A 19872-nucleotide genomic window follows, 5' to 3' on the forward strand; every position below is an offset into this window, starting at 1 on the left:
AGGTGCATTAAGTAATATAGATGCTGTTAGGAAGAAAGGAAAAGTACTAGCACAAAAAGTCACCTCCAGGGGCGCCTGGGTGGCTCAGTTGGTTAAGTGTCTGCCTTCGGCTCAGGTGGTGATCCCCGGAGGTCCTGGGATCAAGCCCCACATTGGGCTCCCTGCTGAGCGGGGAATCTGCTTCTCCCTCTCCCTCTGTGCACTCTCTCTCACTTTCTTAAATAAATAAATTTTTTAAAAAAGTGATCTCCAGAGTAGGAGGAAACCCAGAGCCTTTTGCTCTTAAGGACAACAATCCACACACTGAAGGTGATGATTTTTTAAAATCCTTTTGTCCCCAGTAAGTTTAACTTACTAGATGCAAGGGCCATGAAAATCCACAAAACTACCATCAGAGTCACTGGAGGGAGAGCTTATTCCAGACAAGAAGTGACAAAAATTAGAATGGAATTCCAAGAGACTGATTTGGACACAAAAATCCGTGGCTAGTAGTCCTGAGTAGGACTAACCTGATACTCACAGGAGTACGGACTGCACAACTTGGACCCATTACCACGCGTGCTGCATTTAATCAACATCTTAGAGCATTTGGAGAAAATAGCACTAATTTACAAAGATCTTTGACAGGATAGTAGCAACCTGGAGATTAAGATCGCTTATACCTAAAATGTCCCTAAGATGTTCCCTAAGCTATCTCCATGGAAAACATCTGGGGAGCTACTAATAAAATAATGAAATTAGGACTATTAACCATGACTTATAATAGGGGATAGACACCCTCATCATTACATGCGAAAGCAACAGAACAAATTAAAAAGTTCCTTCTTCAAGCATTTGCAATGACATAGATGGAACTAGAGGGTATTATGCTAAGCGAAATAAGTCAGTGAGAGAAAGACAAATGCCACTGGATTTCACTCATGTGGAATTTAAAAACAAAAGAGCAAAGGGGTAAAAAAAGAAAGAGAGAGAGAGAGAGAGGAAAACCAAGAAACGGACCCTTAACTCTAGAGAACAAACTGATGGTTACCAGAGGGGAGGTTGGTGGGAGGATGGACTAAACAGTTCACAGGGATTAAGGAGGGCACTTGTGATGAGCACTAGGTGCTGCATGGAAGTGTTGAAGCACTATATTGTACACCTGAAACTAATATTACACTGTTTGTTAACTGGAAATTAATAAAAACTTCAATAAAATAAAAAGGTCATTCTTAAAGCTATACCCCACAGGACAGAACAACATTATTAAGAGTTATTTGCAGGTGCCAGAAACACAGGAGAACTGATTGACTTGATAAGAACAGCTGAGGAACTAAGATAAAGGCTATAGTTTTAACACTCAGATAGATGGATAGAACAGGCCTTTACCTAATGTAAATGGACCCAATCAAAATGGACCATAAAAGCCTAAACCTACAAGGCCCTATTGGCCACCTAAACTATTTAGACCACTACACTGTAAAGCAAATTATAAAAATAGAAACACCAGAGACAGGGGTGCCTAGGTAGCTCACATGGTTGTGTGTCCACCTTTCAGCTCAGGTCATGATCTCAGGGTACTGGGACTGAACCCCACATTGGGCTCCATGCCTCTTCCTCAGTCTCTCTCTCTCTTGCTCTCTCTCAAATAAATAAAATCTTTAAAAAAAAGAGAAAGAAAGCCCAGAAACCACTTATAGTTGCAGAGAAACAGAGATAAACAACCTTTTAGAGTAAATAGACCAACAGAAAAGAAAATAATACATAGACCCACTAACCTACTTACTATAATATGATAACTTCATTATAAACCCTTCGCCCAAGCCAGAGACAACTGCCCATATGTTGCACTATCTATATCAATAGAAACCCTTTTGTATATAAAAATACATATACCACTATGTTGTTAGATATAGGGTCCCAAGTAACAATGCTACAAGGGTACCCTAGTAATTTACCAATAGAAAGGGACTAAGGAAGGATTTGGAGAAAAACCAACCCAAGGGATGTGAGTACATAGATTGACGACAGACCACTCATCAAGGCTAAATGTTTCTATAAATAGATAGATAGATAGATAGATAGATAGATAGATAGATAGATAAAACACTTCAGGGGTGCCTGGGTGGCTCAATCAGTTAAGCGTCCGACTCTTATTTTCAGCTCAGGTCTTGATCACAGGGCCTGAGTTCAAGCCCCATGTTCAGCTCTACACTGGGCCATGGAGTCTACTTAAATAAATAAATAAATGGCCAAAAATGGCTGATAAAAATAAGGTCTCAATTTAGAAAACACGCTTGGAATGGATGTCACAGGACATTCTCAAATTAAGGAAAAAATTCAGGAACTCCTAAAGGAACTAATTATTGTGCCTACTATTTCACCATATAATAACCCAATCTGCCCTTTTAAAAAAACAGATTATAGGAATTTAAACAAACACTGCCCCAAAATTGAGGGAGCACTCCCAGATACAGGCACTACCATAAACAATATCACCACTGGATCCAGAACTTATTATACAGTGAAAGACTTACCTGACATGTTCTTTGCTATTCCAGTCGATGAAGAAAGTCAAACCATGATTGCATTTACATGGGAAGGCAGACAGTATAAGTTTACTAGGTCACCACAAGGATACCTTAGCAGACTAGTAACAGCCCACAATATTCTAACACAGACATCCAGGCTGTTCATGAAAATTCTGACATACACACAAACCAGTATTTCATTTATTGATGATACTCCTATTTCTGGTGATAACTTGGAAGAAAAACTAGCATCAAAAATAGAGTTAATTAAATTCTTTACACTCAGAGGATGGACAATCAACCCAAGTAAGGTCCAAAGACCCCACACTATTGTAGGATTTTTAGACATAATTTCATCCTCTGATGGCAGAAAAATACAGACCAAGTCATAAACCAAACAGACTGCGTACCAACTGCCACCATGAAAGAAGCTGCTCAGAAACTGATAGGACTGCATGGATATTGGAACAAGCATGTCACGTATGGGGATATATTAAAACACATTTATAAAATAACTAGGAAGAGTAGGGAATTCAGATGGACAGAGACTCAAGAGGTAGCCTTTACTTATTTGAAAAATGCTGTCAGAACTTCTAATACATTGTCACCAGCTAACGAGGACTCTAAATATAAGCTATATTTAGAGTTCCTATATTCACAAGGGTGTGCAACACGGTCACTGAGGACTAAACCACTGCAGGACCCCAGATTTTACCCAATTGGATTTTGGACTAAGAATTTCTCATGGTCGAGAACAGATACTAACCAACTGAAAAGCTCACTTGGGCACTGAATATACAGTGCACACTGTATATTTAAATATATAAAATAGAAAGCCACTAGTGGAAAATAAACTAATTATACTTGCACTCCAGTGGCCTAATCTGGAATAGGTAAAGCAGACCTCTGGCAGAGAGAGGAGCTACTTCTGCCCAAAAAGTCCTAACATGCAAATGGTATATTTCCAAGAAGGACATAAGAATGGCGAGTCAACCCTCTGCATTAACTAAGGAAATCTCAGCAATGCCAATAGTGAACTTTACAGATTTTCCAAAGAATGAGCCTATCCAAACTTGAGCAGTTGGGCAATGGGGACCCCCTCAGTTTACAGTGCTCAACAATGCACGGCTTACAGAGGAACCAGCCTCCATGGCACCATCTGGATACACTGGCAGCCTGGTCTTGAAGAGTAATGATGGTCTAATCCTGACAGAATCGGGCTCAGGAGAAACAGCACAATAAGCTGAACCAATAGCCATAAAATTGACGACAAACAATCAGTTAAGAAAAATCAGAGTGAGTTCTATCTTTTCTCAGACTCATGGGCAGCAGCTAATGGAGTAGCTCTTTCATCAGGAACGTGGCAGAAAAATGACTGGAAAATAGGAAATATGAACATACAGGGTAAGGGGATGTGGCAGAAAGTATCACTGGCTGATATATCCATATTCATCACACAGGTCTCCGCCAATCGGAAGGACAACTCTGAAGTAATCAAATTTAATAACCAGGTAGACAAACTTACCAAGAAAACTAATGAGGCAAAGATTCCTAAAATTTATTTTAAAATAGAATGATTCATGGCTAATGAGGAAATCTATTCAATTCATAACCATAAATAAACAAGAAAGACAGTGGAACATAAAATCTGAATACATAATTATGCCAATTGATAGATTCCCATCACCAAACACTGGCACACAGCACTAGAACATGGTTAGAAAAAAAGAAACATTTGTGTACCTACCAAATACCTCCAATGCGAATTAGGATGTATGAGGATTGCTGAAAGTGTAAAGCTTGGAGGCCACTGATGAGTACTTCAGATAAGATCAAACTGACAGACCCTTCCAAAATGCCCAAATAGATTATATAGGATCCTTGCCTATACCAGAGAATTAACCATATACATGCCATTGTAGACACGTGGTCAGGAATAGGATCAGCATATCCTTGCAGGAAAAGTGATAGAAATCCACCATCAGGGTGTTAGAAATCTGGATTGCTCACTACAGTATCAGAATCATTCTACAATTAGATTAGGGACTCCACCTGACAGGGAAGCTAATACAAGAATGGGCTAAGGAGCAAGGCATAATGTGGAATTCCTTCTGCCCTTCAACCATCTCTGATTCAGCTGAAAGGTATAATGGCTTGCTCAAGCAAAAGTTAGGTTGCTTACTAACAAACTATGTGTGAAAGCTTGGACTAAAACAATCTGGGAGGTGGTAAGATCTCTAAACCTTAGATATAGAAAGGATGGGAAAACTATTGAATTAATATTGCAGACGCCAACAGAGATCAGAATTAGCAGTAGCACACCTCATAATCTATATTAAAAGGAAAAGTATTAAGTTAAAAACATAATGACACATATAGTACTGGTAAAAGTATTGCACTTGCTACTAATAAAACCTACTGGGTAACTGAAGGAAAGGGCCTACTACATCAAATTTTTAAGAATAACATAATGCCTCTAGAGAAATTTCAGGCCTGAAGAACATCTTTTATTCTGTCAACACTAGAAGCCTAATGTTTACCCTAGCATGATGCAGGGTGATTATGCTTGAGGCAATATTGGGAATAATGGCCATAATTATAGAACTACAGATTTCCTTGAGTAACAAGAATAATGAAAAATTAAAAATTTGTGGGACACTCTCTTTATTTTGCAGGAATGACAGTGGTATGCATCTTTGGCCCCATCAGTGTTACTAAATGGCACCAGCTGGCCATACTAGCGTGCCTATTGCTTACTATCGAAGAGCGCTCTCGTACAGCTGTGGACACTCTTCCGCTAGCTCCAGCAGTGGGTGTGCCGCCACTCCGAACTGGAATGACAACTTTTGGTCCAGATACAACTCCACTGTCTGTGACACCCTCTACACCCTCCGTGAATCACCATGCTGGCCCCTTATTACAATTCAGCATCACCACGCTGAACGTCCCAACTCCAGCTTTTGCTATCAGCATGATCTATTCACTGGGAAACCTTCAATTCGATGGAGAGCCTGAATACTTAGGGAAGCAGATGAAGCAGTGGAAACCCTCCACTTCCATCGCCATAGGAATCGGTGAGGACCCTGAACAACACTCCCTATTCGACACTGCTTTGGAGGATGAAATTGGCCTGAACTGCCAACTGGCTCTTGGCATTACAACCCAGAGCGAATGACGAGCGGGTACTGACTTTTGTACTTTTCCCTTACCTTACTGAATTGAGTGCAGCAGTGGACACAAGGCAGACTCTCTAAAAGTCACCACACTTTAATTCCTGATTTACTTCGTGAGCTAGCATTTCATTGTATAAGAGCAGCTGCTGAGTATGCACAATGGGCAACTATATCTTTTAATATAAATAACCAAAAATAAAAAAGAGTATTTACTACACTCCCAACTTAGAGTGTTTAATCATATTCACCTATTAGAAAATTTACAATAGATCTATGGACATGATGCCCAGTCATTAAAAGAAGAGGGACACCTTGTAAGGTGATAGTGGGCACACAGAACACTCAGCATACCAAGCATATCATTACCCTTAGTGATACGCATCAGGCTTCTGCCTCACACCACAGATTTCTACCCAAGAATACAAGATCTTCTGATAATAAAACCTCTCATGCTCATATTAGAACCTAAAATAGTAGCCTATACTTTGACATTTAATACACAGCATTTTCAAGCCAGGTAAAGATCCCCAAATTGTGCTCAGTTTTATCCATCTTCATTTGTGCCAAATTTACAACTTATGCCAAAAACAGATTTGCTAAAGAAAGAAGATGCTTGTTGGACTGGTAGGAGGCTTAGTTGAAGGGTAAATGGCAGTTGCTTTTTCTTATTCCAAGTTGATGAAATTAAAATTAAAACCAAACAATCACAATTTCACATGTATACCATGGTGGCTCTGCCACGGTTGGGTACACAGATGGATAAAATTAGCAGTATATTACAGAACATCAATTATTTTCATATGGATGCAAGTAGAACAATGAAAATTGGACATTAAGTTGGAGGAAATGTTAAAAATAACGAAATACTGGGGCGCCTGGGTAGCGCAGTCGTTAAGCATCTGCCTTCGGCTCAGGGCGTGATCCCGGCGTTCCAGAATCGAGTCCCACATCGGGCTCCTCCGCTGGGAGCCTGCTTCTTCCTCTCCCACTCCCCTGCTGCGTTCCCTCTCTCGCTTGCTGTCTGTCACATAAATAAATAAAATCTTTAAAAAAAAATACTAAGAAAAGACATAAAAACATAAAAGATGTTTCTTTGCCTGTAGATTGTCAATTGTTGCCGTTAAGATTGGTTGATGTGTGGATACTCTTAGAACAGTGATACTCTGGAGACAATATTGGTTGCCTGAGATAACAGACAGCCCAACAGAAGTCAAGTGGGTGCCACACATCCTAATGGCTGTGCTTCGTTGGGCCACTGTGAGATGAGAATATCGGCATTTCCCGGAGGAGCATGGCATTGGGTTACCACACCTGTGTAGTTCCCCAATATTAAAACTCAGAGTGAAGCCTACAGGCAACAGAAAGCCTCCCTATGGTAGAAGGACAACATGTTCCTAAGGATATGCCGATGGAATTGAACCAGAATACCTTTATTACTAAAAGACTTTTGGCTATGCCTATAGTACCAGTGCCTATGACTATGGCTTTGATGCCTGCTCAACCAGTTAATATAGGATATTGGACCTTGACAGCATGTGCTAAGCCAACCCCACCTTAACCTACTGGAGTCAAGGGAAAAATAAGGAACACAGCATGACGGGATGTGTAAAACTAGAACAGGTAATGAATGTGACAATAGAAGGAAAAGGGTATTATATGAGCTCAACAGAAGATGAACTAACTATTAAAATAACCAGAAAAACGTTTCACATTGAACCACCTAAAATTAATCTAATAAATTTAAATAATGCATTAGAAAACTTAAGACAAGTAAAGGAACATTTGGAAGATGTGACTAATAAAGTCAAAATAATTTGCAGGAATTGAAAAGAGAACAAAAACATTCATTTTCCTAAAATAATGACAGCCTTGAATTCTGATGTTATGGCAACTGAACTTGACAGTGCTAAGCCATACCCCATGGAGCTTTATAGAAATGGTCTTTACTTGGAGGGGCACCTGGCTGGCTCAGTCAGTGGACCGCGCAACTCTTGATCTTGGGGTTCTGAGTTCAAGCCCCACGTTGGGGGTAGAGATTACTTAAAAAAACAAAATCTTGAAAAAAAGATTTTTACTTAGAAACATAATTGCCAAAGAGGTTAAACTGAGCGGCGTAAGAAGCTTAACTTTTGGCCACTTAGTGATTGATACGGTACCATGTTAAAGAGTTCTTTGTTGTGCTTATCTTGGTAATATTAGAAATATGGTCGGTTAAACTGGTCACTAAACCATGGTGTAAAAGAATGTGCATCAAAGAAAAAATGCTTGCAAGATATGACTGAGTGTTGTGATTAAGACTGTAAGTGATGTAGGGGCGCCTGGGTGGCACAGCGGTTAAGCATCTGCCTTCGGCTCAGGGCGTGATCCTGGCGTTATGGGATCGAGCCCCACATCAGGCTCCTCTGCTATAAGCCTGCTTCTTCCTCTCCCACTCCCCCTCCTTGTGTTCCCTCTCTCGCTGGCTGTCACTATCTCTGTCAAATAAATAAATAAAATCTTAAAAAAAAAAAAAAAGACTGTAAGTGATGGAGAATCACAACGTGGATTGATGTTTTTGTGAACTTAGGTTTGTACAGAGCATCAGGCCCTTAGTATTTTTTTAATATTTATTTGTTGGGGGTGGGGGGGGGAGAGAGAGCACAAGGAGGAGGAGCAGAGGGAGAAGAAGAGAAAACCTCAAACAGATTCCACGCTGAGCACAGAGTCTGATATGGGGCTCCACGTGGGGCTTGACCCCAGGACCTTGAGCTCAGGACCCAAGTGGAAACCAAGAGTTGGAGGCTCAACTGCCTACACCATCCAGGCACCCCATTAGGCCCTTAGTATTAATTAGTGTGAGAGTGATTTGAAATCACAGGAGGGATTATTGTGTATTGGTTTGATATGCTTTCAAATCTACTTGCTTATGGCAAAGACAAAAAAAGGTTTTTTTTTTTAAGTAGTGAAGTTGTTTTGATATAAGAATAAATAAATAAAGTGGTATCAGAACGGCACTGTCTTATCTGTTCTCACCCTGTAGAGCCCAGTAGTAGCCCAGCAGCCGAGAAGCCCTGCTGGGGGCTTATCAATAAACGCATGTGAAGAAGCAACTACCGCAAGGGGACACTTTGACTATAAATACAGAGATTTTGTAATTACTACCCAAAGGTGTTCAGTCTGGACAAGGCTACTCTCCATTGACCTAAAATAGCTTTCCAAAGACCTTGGTGCAATTAGCTCCTGCCAGGGTAAAGGCGAGTCTTTTACTGGCACTGTTCCCCTGCCTATGAACCCCAGCACGCCCTGCCCCAGCAACACGCTCCGGCAACATCGGACTTGGACTAAGTAGCTAAGTTGTCTCACCCGAGTACCAGCTCCTATAATGACGAAGAATGGCAGCTAAATTTGAGCTTTATTCCTTTCATCTCCCCTAGCCTGGAACAGCAGTGTGATTAACCTAACATTGGTTTGGAGTATGCTTATTTCCGTATTGGTAAATTAAAAGACATTTTCCTGTGTGCTAAGGCTTGTGAAATTCACACGGTGAATACATTGCTGGCAAAGACAAAATCAGTCTGAGCATTCTTTGCCTCCCAAAGCAGAGTTAGGGGGAACATGTACATTTGTGCAGATTAGGGCGTGGAATGAGGCAGATGCCAGCTACCCCCAGTAGCCCGCTCCCGTCACCAGGCCTCTCCCTACAGCTGCCCTGTCTCAGGTCCCTGGTTCCCCTGATCTGTGCGGCTGGCTCGTGCACAGTCTGCCCCCTGCAAGTGTGCTGGGCTCAGGCCAGTCTCCAAACCCTGCACAGTCTCTGAGGTGGAAAACGCTCACTTGCGGGAAGTCTTCTTGAGGCCACACCTTTCAACTGGTGACAAACAGTCCCCGCTTGGACTGGCTGCCTGATGCCATCCCCTGCTTCTCTAGCAATCAAGATTTCCAGACGTCCCACACTACTCACCCTGGCAAGGCAGTCCAGGTTTCCCCAGTTCTGTGTTCAGGGGGAATATGTGCATTTGTATAGGTTTAGGCTTGGAATTAGGCAGATGCTAGGTACCCTCAGTGGCCTCCCCCTGTCAACCAACCTCTCCTGACATTGTCCAGTGTCAGGACCCTGGCCACCCTGACCAGTGCCGCCAATGCATGGGCAGCACCCACACTGTCAGCTGGCCGAGGGCTGCAGGCGCACTCCAGGCCCACGGAACTCTGGCAAGACTCCAACCACTTCAATGGCCTCAGGGTGCCAAGAGCCCACACCCTGAAAATATTTCTGAGGCTCCATTTTATTTTATTTATTTTTTTTAAAGATTTTTTTTTTATTTATTTGACAGAGATAGAGACAGCCAACGAGAGAGGGAACACAAGCAGGGGGAGTGGGAGAGGAAGAAGCAGGCTCAGCAGAGGAGCCTGATGTGGGGCTCGAACCCATAACGCCGGGATCACGCCCTGAGCCGAAGGCAGATGCTTAACCACTGTGCCACCCAGGCGCCCCTGAGGCTCCATTTTAAATTGAGGACTATCATCCCCACTTGGACTGGCTGCCTGATGGTGCCCTGGGTTTCCCCAGAAATCAAGGCTCCCAGGTGTGTGTTACAAGGAGTACAAGGACAGTGCTGAGCAGACCCCCTGGCAAGGTGATCCGGATCCCTCCAGCTCTGCCCTCGGGAGGTGTATGTGCATCTGTGCACGCTGGCGCCTAGAGTTAGGCACATGCCTAGGAACCGCCACCCCTCCCCCCCACTCTGGAAGCTGGCCTTCCAGAAGCTGCACTGCTCCAGGGCCCTGGCTATCCTGACCTCCTCTGATTGTGAATGCACAACACATACCCCGTCAGCCTGCTCAGGTCAGCTGGGGCTCTCCAGGTTGTGCTGGGGTCAGGCCTCCACCACATGCGTAGCCTTTTGGTGGACAGAGCTCACCTCTGAAAACCCTTCTGAGAAGGCACCTTTAAACTGGCAATGGTCAGTCCCCATCGGACTGGCTGCCTCATGGGGTCCTGGGCTTACCTGTAATCAAGGCTCCCAAGCGTCTCTTGGTAAAGCACACCCCAGCAGACGGCCAGAACTCGTCTTCACAAGGAAGTCCAGACTCCCGAAGCTTCACCTTCAGGGAGAATATGCACATTGGTGCTGTTTAGGGTTTGGAATTATGCAGAGGCCTTGTACCCCCTACAGCCCGATTCCATGACCCGTCCTCTCCAAACATGTGCCCTGTTCCAGAGCCCTGCTACCCATCTTGCACATGCGCAGTATGCAGCCCACCCCTCACCGAGGGCAGCCAGGGCCTTCTACGCTTGTGAGCTCAGGCCTGCCCCCAACCACTTACATAGATATCCTCCTGGGCAGAGCAATGCTATCCTCCTCCCCGAAAATATTTCTGAGGGGGCAGCTTTAAACTGTTGACAGTCCTCATTTGGATTGGCTGCCTGATGCGGCCCCCTCACTTCTCCAGCAGTCAAAGCTCCCAGGTATCTCTCTCTTTTTTTAAGGTTTATTTATTTTGAGAGCACGCGCACGTGTGCAAGCGTGGGGGGAGAGGCAGAGGGAGAGAGAGTCCCAAACAGACTCCGTGCGTGCAGAGCGCAGAACCCTCCAGGGGCTCAATCTCACAACACTGAGACCTGAGCTGAAACCAGGAGTCGGCTGCTTAGTGGACTGAGCCACCCAGGCGCCCCTCCTAGGTATCTCTTCCCGGAAGATATTCGGCTGGTTATCTGGGGCCCAACTCTGGCAAGGCAGCGCCGCTTACCCGGCTCTGATTTGCGGGGGAATATGCACTGTGGTGTAGATTAGGGCTTGGAATTACGCAGATCACTTGGACCCTCAACAGCCCATTTCCATGACTTGGCCTCTCCCGATACTTGTCCTGTTCCAGCTCCCTGGCTACAGGCCTGTGCACAGCCAGGCGTCCAAGGGCAGCCCAGGCCCTCCTGACTGGCGGAGTTCGGTTTGGCTCCAAACCACCCCTATAGCCTCTAGGGTGGAAGGAACCCACCCTCAAAAAATCTTTTGGAGTCAGCAGCTTTGCAGTGGCCTCAGTCAGTCCCCATTTGATGGGTTGCCTGATGGGGTCCCAGGCTTACCAGTAATCAAGTCTCCCACGTGTCTCTTAGTGAAAGATACCAGGTAGCCAACCAGACTCCACGGTGACAAGGCAGTCCTGTCTCCTCCAGCTTTGACTTCAGGAGAAATATTTGCATTTGTGAAGGTGAGGTAGATGTATTACACCCCCAACAGCTCACTATCGTGAGCTGACCTCTCCATACCCTTGCTCAGTTCCAGGTTCTCGGCTACCCGGGGAGGCGCGGCTCGTGCATGCGCAGTATGCACCCCTTCATCCCACCTTGGCTTGCTGGAACCTCCTAGCCCATGGAGCCTAGTCATCAAGGGACTCAGGTGTTCCTAATTGCGGAACACCCACACTATTAGGCCCGGCCCCACCCTGGCGGGGCAGTCCAGTTTCCTCCAGCTCTGCCTTTAGGGGGAATATGTGCATTGTATAGACTAAGGCTTGGAATTAGGCAAATGCCAGGTACCCCTAGTAGCTTGCTCCCCCCACCAGGCTTCTGACACTTCCTGTAACAGGTTCCTGGCTAACCTGACCTGTGCCGCACATGCGCAGGAGAAATGAATCAGCTGGTCTCAGGCAGGTGGGGCCTATGCCCAACTACATACACAGCCCCCATGGGAAGTAACTTTAAACTGCCCACAGCCAGTCCCCATTCGTACCAGCTGCATTATGGGGCCCCAGGCTTCTACCATTTTAACCCAATAACCAAATCAGCTAAATGTTTAGTGCTTTAAATATTTCTAAATAATATTTGTGTTGTCTGGCCACATTTGAGAAGTTAATAGCCTCAGCATTTTACTACAGTCACTCTGTGCAATTAGGAAGACAGAAAGCTTTTAGTTCACATCATTTCCCCTTGAATCGAGAGCTCAATAAGCTATTTCCTCATGTTGAAATAAAAGCTGTTCTTCTTTTAACATTTTATTTATTTATTTGATAGAGAGAGAGCACAAGCAGGGGGAGCAGCAGGGAGAGGGAGAAGCAGGCACCCGCTGAGCAAGGAACCTGACGTGGGGCTTATCACACCCTGAGCCAAAGGCAGAGGTTTGATTGAGCCACCCAGGCACCGCATAAAAGCTGTTTAATGAGAATGCAGATCGAACTCTGTAACTAGAGAAGTGTGTGTGTGTGTCTGTAATGAGCCCAGGCAAACAATATTTGATATATCTAAATTCTAGTTCAATAAAAGAATTTTGACAAGCTCTTAGGATTCATTTTGGCTTATTTTGTATGACCCTGATCAGTATGCTTATTTGTTTACCTGTTTTTGAATGGTAGTTATTCTACTTATTGAATTCATTGCCCAATGGCTGGTTTTTAAAATACAGTTTACTGGACTTCTCTGTCCCATTTATTTGATCCTCTCCATTACCATGGCTTCACGGTCTCTCCTCTCTGATCTTATCAAATACCACTGTCTGAGGTCCTCCTAACTCTGATCATTCTTCTTATCTTGGGCTCTCTGGTGTGCTTACCTGATGTCCTCCACTGTTCTTATTGCTTCATTCATAGACATTAACTCTCAAATCTGTTTTTTTAAATGCCAACCTTAACCTTGAATTCCAGAAATGTGTTTTTAACTGTATTCTGGACACCTCTACATGGATATACAAAATATATTTTTTTCATTATCATTTATTACCTACCTAGATACAGAAAACACTGTTCCTCTTCCTAGATTCCTGTTCTCAGTGCATGGTATCGCCATCCATCCTTTTTCCCAAGCTGGAAATCTCAGTTATTCTCAATTCTTCCCTCTTTTACCCCTCTCATGTTCAATCAGTAATTCTGAGTATTCTCTTTCAGAAAAATCTTCAATCTAGCCCATCTTTTCCCTTCTCTGTCTTTGCCCTAGTTTAGGCTTCCATCATCTTTCACTTGGACTATCCAAACAGCCTCAGAATTGGTCTGCTTTTGGCACAGAGAACTCCCATCAAAATCAACAAAAGCAGGCCAACACCAAGACATATTGTAATTAAATTGGCAAAACGTAGCAATAAAGAAAAAAATTCCTAAAAGCAACAAGACAAAAGAAGTCCTTAACTTACAAGGGAAGACCAATAAGGTTAGCAGCAAACCTCTCCATGGAAACTTTTGGTAAGCCAGAAGGCAGTGGAATGATCTATTCAATGTGCTGAATGGAAAAAATATGCAGCCAAGAATACTCTATCCAGTGAGACTGTCATTCAGAACAGAAGGAGAGACAAAGAGCTTCCCAGACAAACAAAAACTAAGAGTTCATGACCACTAAACCAGCCCTGCAAGAAATATTAAAAGGGACTCTTCGAGTAGAAAGGAAAGACCAAAAGTGACAAAGACAAGAAAGGAACAGAGAAAATCTCCAAAAACAATGACAGAACAAGTAATAAAGTGGCACTAAATACGTATCTGTCAGTAATTACTCTGAATGTAAACGGACTAAATGCACCAATCAGAAGATATAGAGTGACAGAATGGATTAAAAAAAAAAAAAAACCCAACCAAGACCCATATATGCTGCCTACAGGAGACTCATTTTAGACCTAAAGACCCCTGCCGATTGAAAGTGAGGGGATGGAGAAAACTTAATCATGTAAATGGACATCAAAAGAAAGCCAGAGTAGCCATGTTTATATCAAACGTGATTTTAAGCCAAAGAATGTAACAAAAGATGAAGAAGGGCACTATATTATAACAAAGGGGTCTATCCAGCAGGAAGATCTAACAATTGTAAATATGTATGCCCCCAACATGGGAGCACCCAAATATATAAAACAATTAATAGCAAACATAAAGAAACTCATTGATAATAATATAGTAATAGTAGGGGACTTTAACAACCCACTTGCAGCAATGGACAGATCATCTAAGCAGAAGATCAACAAGGAAACAACGGCTTTGAATGACACACTGGACCAGATGGACTTAACAGATATATTCAGAACATTTCATCCTAATGCAGCAGAATACTCTGTTCAAGTGCACATGAGACAGTCTCCAGAATAGATCACGTACTAGGTCACAAGTCAGGCCTCAACAAATACAAAAAGACTGAAATTGTGCCACAGCACTATGAAACTTGAAGTCAACCACAAGAAGAAATTTGGAAAGACCACAAATACATGAAGGTTAAAGAACATGCTACTAAACAATGTGTCAACCAGGAAATCACAGAGGAAATTTAAAAATACATGAAAAAAAATGTAAATGGAAGCACAATGGTCCAAAACCTTTGGAATGCAGCAAAAGTGGTCCTAAGAGGGAAGTATATTGCAGTATAGGCCTTCCTCAAGGAGCAAGAAAATTCTCAAATAAACAACCTAACCTTACCCCTAAAGGAGATAGAAAAAGAAAAACAAACAAAGCCTAAAACCAGCAGAAGGAGGGAAATAATAAAGATTAGAGCAGAAATATTTTATATAGAAACTAGAAAAAAAAATAGACGAGATCAATGAAATGAGGAGCTGGTTCTTTAAAAAATAATAATAAAATTAATAAATCCCTAGCCAGATTTATCAAAAAGAAAAGAGAAAAGGGGTGCATGGCTGGCTCAGTCGGTAGAGAATGAGACTCTTGCTCTTGAGCCCCACATTGGCTGTAGAGACTACTTAAATAAATAAATAAATCTTTAAGAAAAAAGAAAAGAGAAAGGATCCAAAAAATAAAATCACAAATGAGAGAGGAGAAATAACAACCAACACCACAGAAATACAAACAATTATAAGAGAATATTATGAAAAACTATATGCCAACAAATTAGACAACCTGGAAAAAATGGATATATTCAGAGAAACATATAAACTACCAAAACTGAATCAGGAAGAAATAGAAAACTTGAACAGGCTGATAACCAGCAAAGAAATTGAATCAGTAATCAAAAATCTCCCAACAAACAAAAGTCCAGGGTCAGATGGCTTCCCAGGGAATTCTACCAATCGTTTAAACAAGAGTTTAATACCTGTTCTTCTCAAACGATTCCAAAAAATAGAAGGAAAACTTCCTAATTCCAATATATGAGGCCAGCATTACCCTGAAATCACTAGTCTTTATTTTTAAAGATCTGTGGTTTCTTCCAAGTAGTTCGAAGATTGAGGAAGACCTTTGATCTGCAGTGTAAAATCAGCCAGTCGTGGGTCAAAAGGGCAAAAGCCCAGCCCTCTCTTTGGAGAGGTTAGGGTATGGTCTGCTGATGACCAGATTTTCCTCAGCCCCCAACATCCGTGTCCACACCAAGCAGATCCTCGTCCTCTACGTGACTGTCTTTGTTACTCTTGGAGGTTTCGATAGATCACATGTGGCCAAAACTTCTTTTTCTCAATGAAACCAAACAAAAACTCCACTAAAAAGGGGAACTACAGGCCAACATCCCCAAGGAACATGAATGCAAAAATTGTCAATAAAATACTAGCAAATCAAGTCCAACAGTACATTAAATGAATCATTCACCTTGATCAAGTGTGATTTATTCCAGGGATGCAAGGGTAGTTCAATATTCACAAATCAATCAATGTGATATGCCACATTAATAAAAGAAAGGATAAGAACCATATGATCATTTCAATAGATGCAGAAAAAGCATTTGCCAAAGTACAACAACCATTTATGATTTTTAAAAAACCTCAGGGGTGCCTGGGTGGCGCAGTCGTTAAGCATCTGCCTTCGGCTCAGGGCGTGATCCCGGCGTTGTGGGATCGAGCCCCACATCAGGCTCCTCTGCTATGAGCCTGCTTTCCTCTCCCACTCCCCCTGCTTGTGTTCCCTCTCTCACTGGCTGTCTCTCTGTCAAATAAATAAATAAAAATAAAATCTTCTAAAAAAAATTAAAAATAAAATTAAAAAAAACCTCAATAAACTAGTTTTAGAGGGAACGTACCTCAACACAGTAGAGGTCTTGTATGAAAAACCCACAGCTAATATTTCTTCAATGGGGAAAAAACGGAGAACTTTTTCTCCACGATCAGGAACAAGACAGGGCTGTCCACTCTTACCACTGTTATTCAACATAGTACTGGAAGTCCTAGCTTCAGCAATCAGACAACAAAAAGAAATAAAAGGCATTCAAATTGGCAAGGAAGAAGTCAAATTTTCACTCTTTGCAGATGACATGATACTCTATAGAGAAAACCCAAAAGACCCAAAAACTGTTAGACCCGACATATGAATTCAGTAAAGTTACAGGATACAAAATCAACATATAGAAATCTGTTGCATTTCTGCACACCAATAATGAAGCAGCAGAAAGAATGTAAGGAATCAATCCCATTTACAATTACGCCAAAAACCATAAGACACCTAGGAATAAACCTAACCAAATAGGTAAAAGATCTGTACTCTGAATACCATAGAACACTGGTGAAAGAAGATGACACAGAGAAATGGAAAAACCTGCCATGCTCATGGATTGAAAGAACAAATATTATTAAAATGTCTATACTACTCAAAGCAATCTATGCATTTAATGCAATCCCTATCAAATATCAACAGCATTTTTCACAGAACAAACAATCCTAAAATGTGTTTGGAACCACAAAACACTCTGATGTAGCCAAAGCAACATTGCGAAAGAAAAGCAAAGCTGGAGGCATCATGATTCCAGACTTCAAGCTGTATTACAAAGCTGTAATCATCAAGACAGTATGGTACCAGCACAGAAACAGACACATACATCAGTGGAACAGAATAGAGAGCCCAGAAATGGACCCTCAACGCTATGGTCAACTAATACTCGACAAAGCAGGAAAGAATATGCAATGGAAAAAAGACAGTCTCTTCAACAAATGGTGTTGGGAAAATTGGACAGCCACATGCAGAAGAATGAAACTGGACCAGTTTCTTACATCAAACACAAAAATAAATTCAAAATGGATAAAAGACCTAAATGCGAGATAGGAAACCATCAAATTCCTAGAGGAGAACATAGGCAGTAACCTTTTTGACATCAGCCATAGCAACTTCTTACTACATATGTCTCCTGAAGCAAGGGAAGCACAAACAAAAACAGCTATTGGGACTTCACCAAAATAAAAAGCTTTTGCACAGTGAAGGAAACAATCAACAAAACTAAAAGGCAACCTGTGGAAAGGGAGATATTTGCAAATGACATATCTGATAAAGGGTTAGTATCCAAAACTATAAAGCACTTATCAAACTCAACACGAAAACACAAGAAACAACAAGTGTTGGTGAGGATGCAGAGAAAGGGGAACCCTCTTGCACTGTTGGTGGGAACGCAAACTGGCGCAGCCACTCTGGAAAACAGTGTGGAGGTTCTTCGAAAATTTAAAAATAGAACTACCATATGGTCCATTAATTCCATTTACCCAAAGGATACAAAAATACCAATTCAAAGGGATACATGCGCCCCAATGTTTATACCAGCATTATCAACAATAGCCAAATTATGTAAAGAGCCCAAATGTCCATTGACTGATGAATGGATAAAGAAGATGTGGTGTATATATATACAATGGAATATTACTCAGCCATCAAAAAGAATGAAATCTTGTCATTTGCAATGATGTGGATGGATTGAGAGTATTATACTAAGCCAAAGAATTCACTTAGGGAAAGACAAATGCCATATGATTTCACAAATATTTAAGAAACAAAACAAATGAACATGGGGCAAGAAAAGAGAGGAAAACCAAAAAACAGACTCTTAACTATAGAAAACAAACTGATGGTTACCGGAGGGGAGGTGGGTGGGGTGATGAGTTAAATGGGTGACGGGGACTGAGGAGGGCACTTGTGAGGAGCACCGGGTGTTGTATGGAAGTGTTGAATCACTAAATTCTACACCTGAAACTAAATTTATACTGTATGTTAACTAACTGGAATTTAAATAAAAACTTGAAAAGAAAAGAAAAAAGAAGTGGCCTCCTTTCTTACTCCCCCTGTTTGGGTCCATCCTCTTCGGTGCCAACAGTACAATCTGTCAATGAAAGAATTTTGTCAATACCACAGCTTGCTTTTTCCTATCAAATAATGTCCAAAGTACTTAAGCTTGCAACCAATTTATGACATGGTTACCTCATGATTGTTACAGCTGTATCAAACATGCACCCTTTGTGAATCACTGAAAACACAGTAAAGAATAAAAATGAAAAATTTTTTCTGTCATATTTAACACTGGATTAAGCCGCAAATTCACACAAAAAATTTATATCAAGCTCTGTAAAGAACTACCTTAGCATAAATAAGAGGATAGGCTTTACAATATAAACCATAAGGAAAAGAATTCTAGTTGAGCAATGTTTTTACAAGTACATTCATTAATATGTAAAGAGTAATTAATAGCATCATATTGACCCATTTGCAGAGTTAAATTCCCTTGTGCAAATTCTCTAGAGTTGAGATATTGGCAAATGGGTAGGAGAAAGCTTTCCTTGATGGAATAATTGCTATTGTCTCTTTGACTGCCATTTCATTTTGCCAAAGACAGCTTCTTTTTTTTTTCTTTTTGTTAACACAGCTTATTTTTAAGTATGTAACAAATATTCTATTTTCCCCAATTAAAAATTTTAGCTTTGCTGCCGGAGAACACCGGAGGGGGGGAGCCCTATATATCAGGACATTAAAACTCGAGTCGTCACCCCCCCCCCTAAAAAATTTCAGTTATTTTTTTCCCAAAGGTTTTTTTCTCTGAAATGCCATTTAGGATCCACAGGCAGGGAATTCAAGTAGCCACTAGAGGGCGCCAGCCACTTACACAATGACTGAGTAACGGTTCCTCACCTTCCCCCTTCTGAACTATTTCTAGATCAGAAAAGCCAAGTGTGCTTAGTAAAAGCCTTAATAAATAGTTTATGTTCTCTCTCCCTTGTGATTTGTTGTGATATGTACACATGAAACCAGAGATAGCTATGGCCACACATATTTCTCCCTATCATAAAAATAGCCTCTGTGGTCTTCATTACAGGGCAAAAGGACCAGATCAGAGTTACATTTCTTTCTCAACTTTTCTTTCCTTGCCCCCTTGCCATGTTTTAAAATCAGCTGTGAAGTTTATCATATTATTTCATTATATTTTCTGTTGTATTTTTATTGAATAGCTGTAATTAAATTAACTGACTTCAAAGTGGTTGGATTTCTCTTTTCCTTCCTTTGTTTCCATTTTGCTATCTTCCCGCATCTATTCCCAGGCATTTTTCCCTCTATTTCTT

General features: G+C 41.7%; 1 long non-coding RNA gene across 2 annotated transcripts in view; it reads right to left on the bottom strand.

Moving 5' to 3' along the window:
- Window positions 1–6646: 6646 nt before the first annotated feature.
- Window positions 6647–19872, bottom strand: part of LOC109489410 — a 44117-nt gene continuing 30891 nt past the window's right edge. Inside the window, exons 1-4 of one of the 2 annotated variants that reach the window (XR_004623312.1) lie at window positions 16584–16722; window positions 11745–11840; window positions 10669–10765; window positions 6647–6704 (exon numbers count right to left, since the gene is read on the bottom strand). This is a non-coding gene — a long non-coding RNA (uncharacterized LOC109489410). Of the gene's footprint in view, window positions 6705–10668; window positions 10766–11744; window positions 11841–16583; window positions 16723–19872 lie in introns of those variants that run through there. The other variant, XR_004623311.1, reaches the window with a different exon arrangement.

This window comes from Ailuropoda melanoleuca, chromosome 2 (assembly GCF_002007445.2).
Source record: "Ailuropoda melanoleuca isolate Jingjing chromosome 2, ASM200744v2, whole genome shotgun sequence".
NCBI classification, from domain to species: domain Eukaryota; kingdom Metazoa; phylum Chordata; class Mammalia; order Carnivora; family Ursidae; genus Ailuropoda; species Ailuropoda melanoleuca.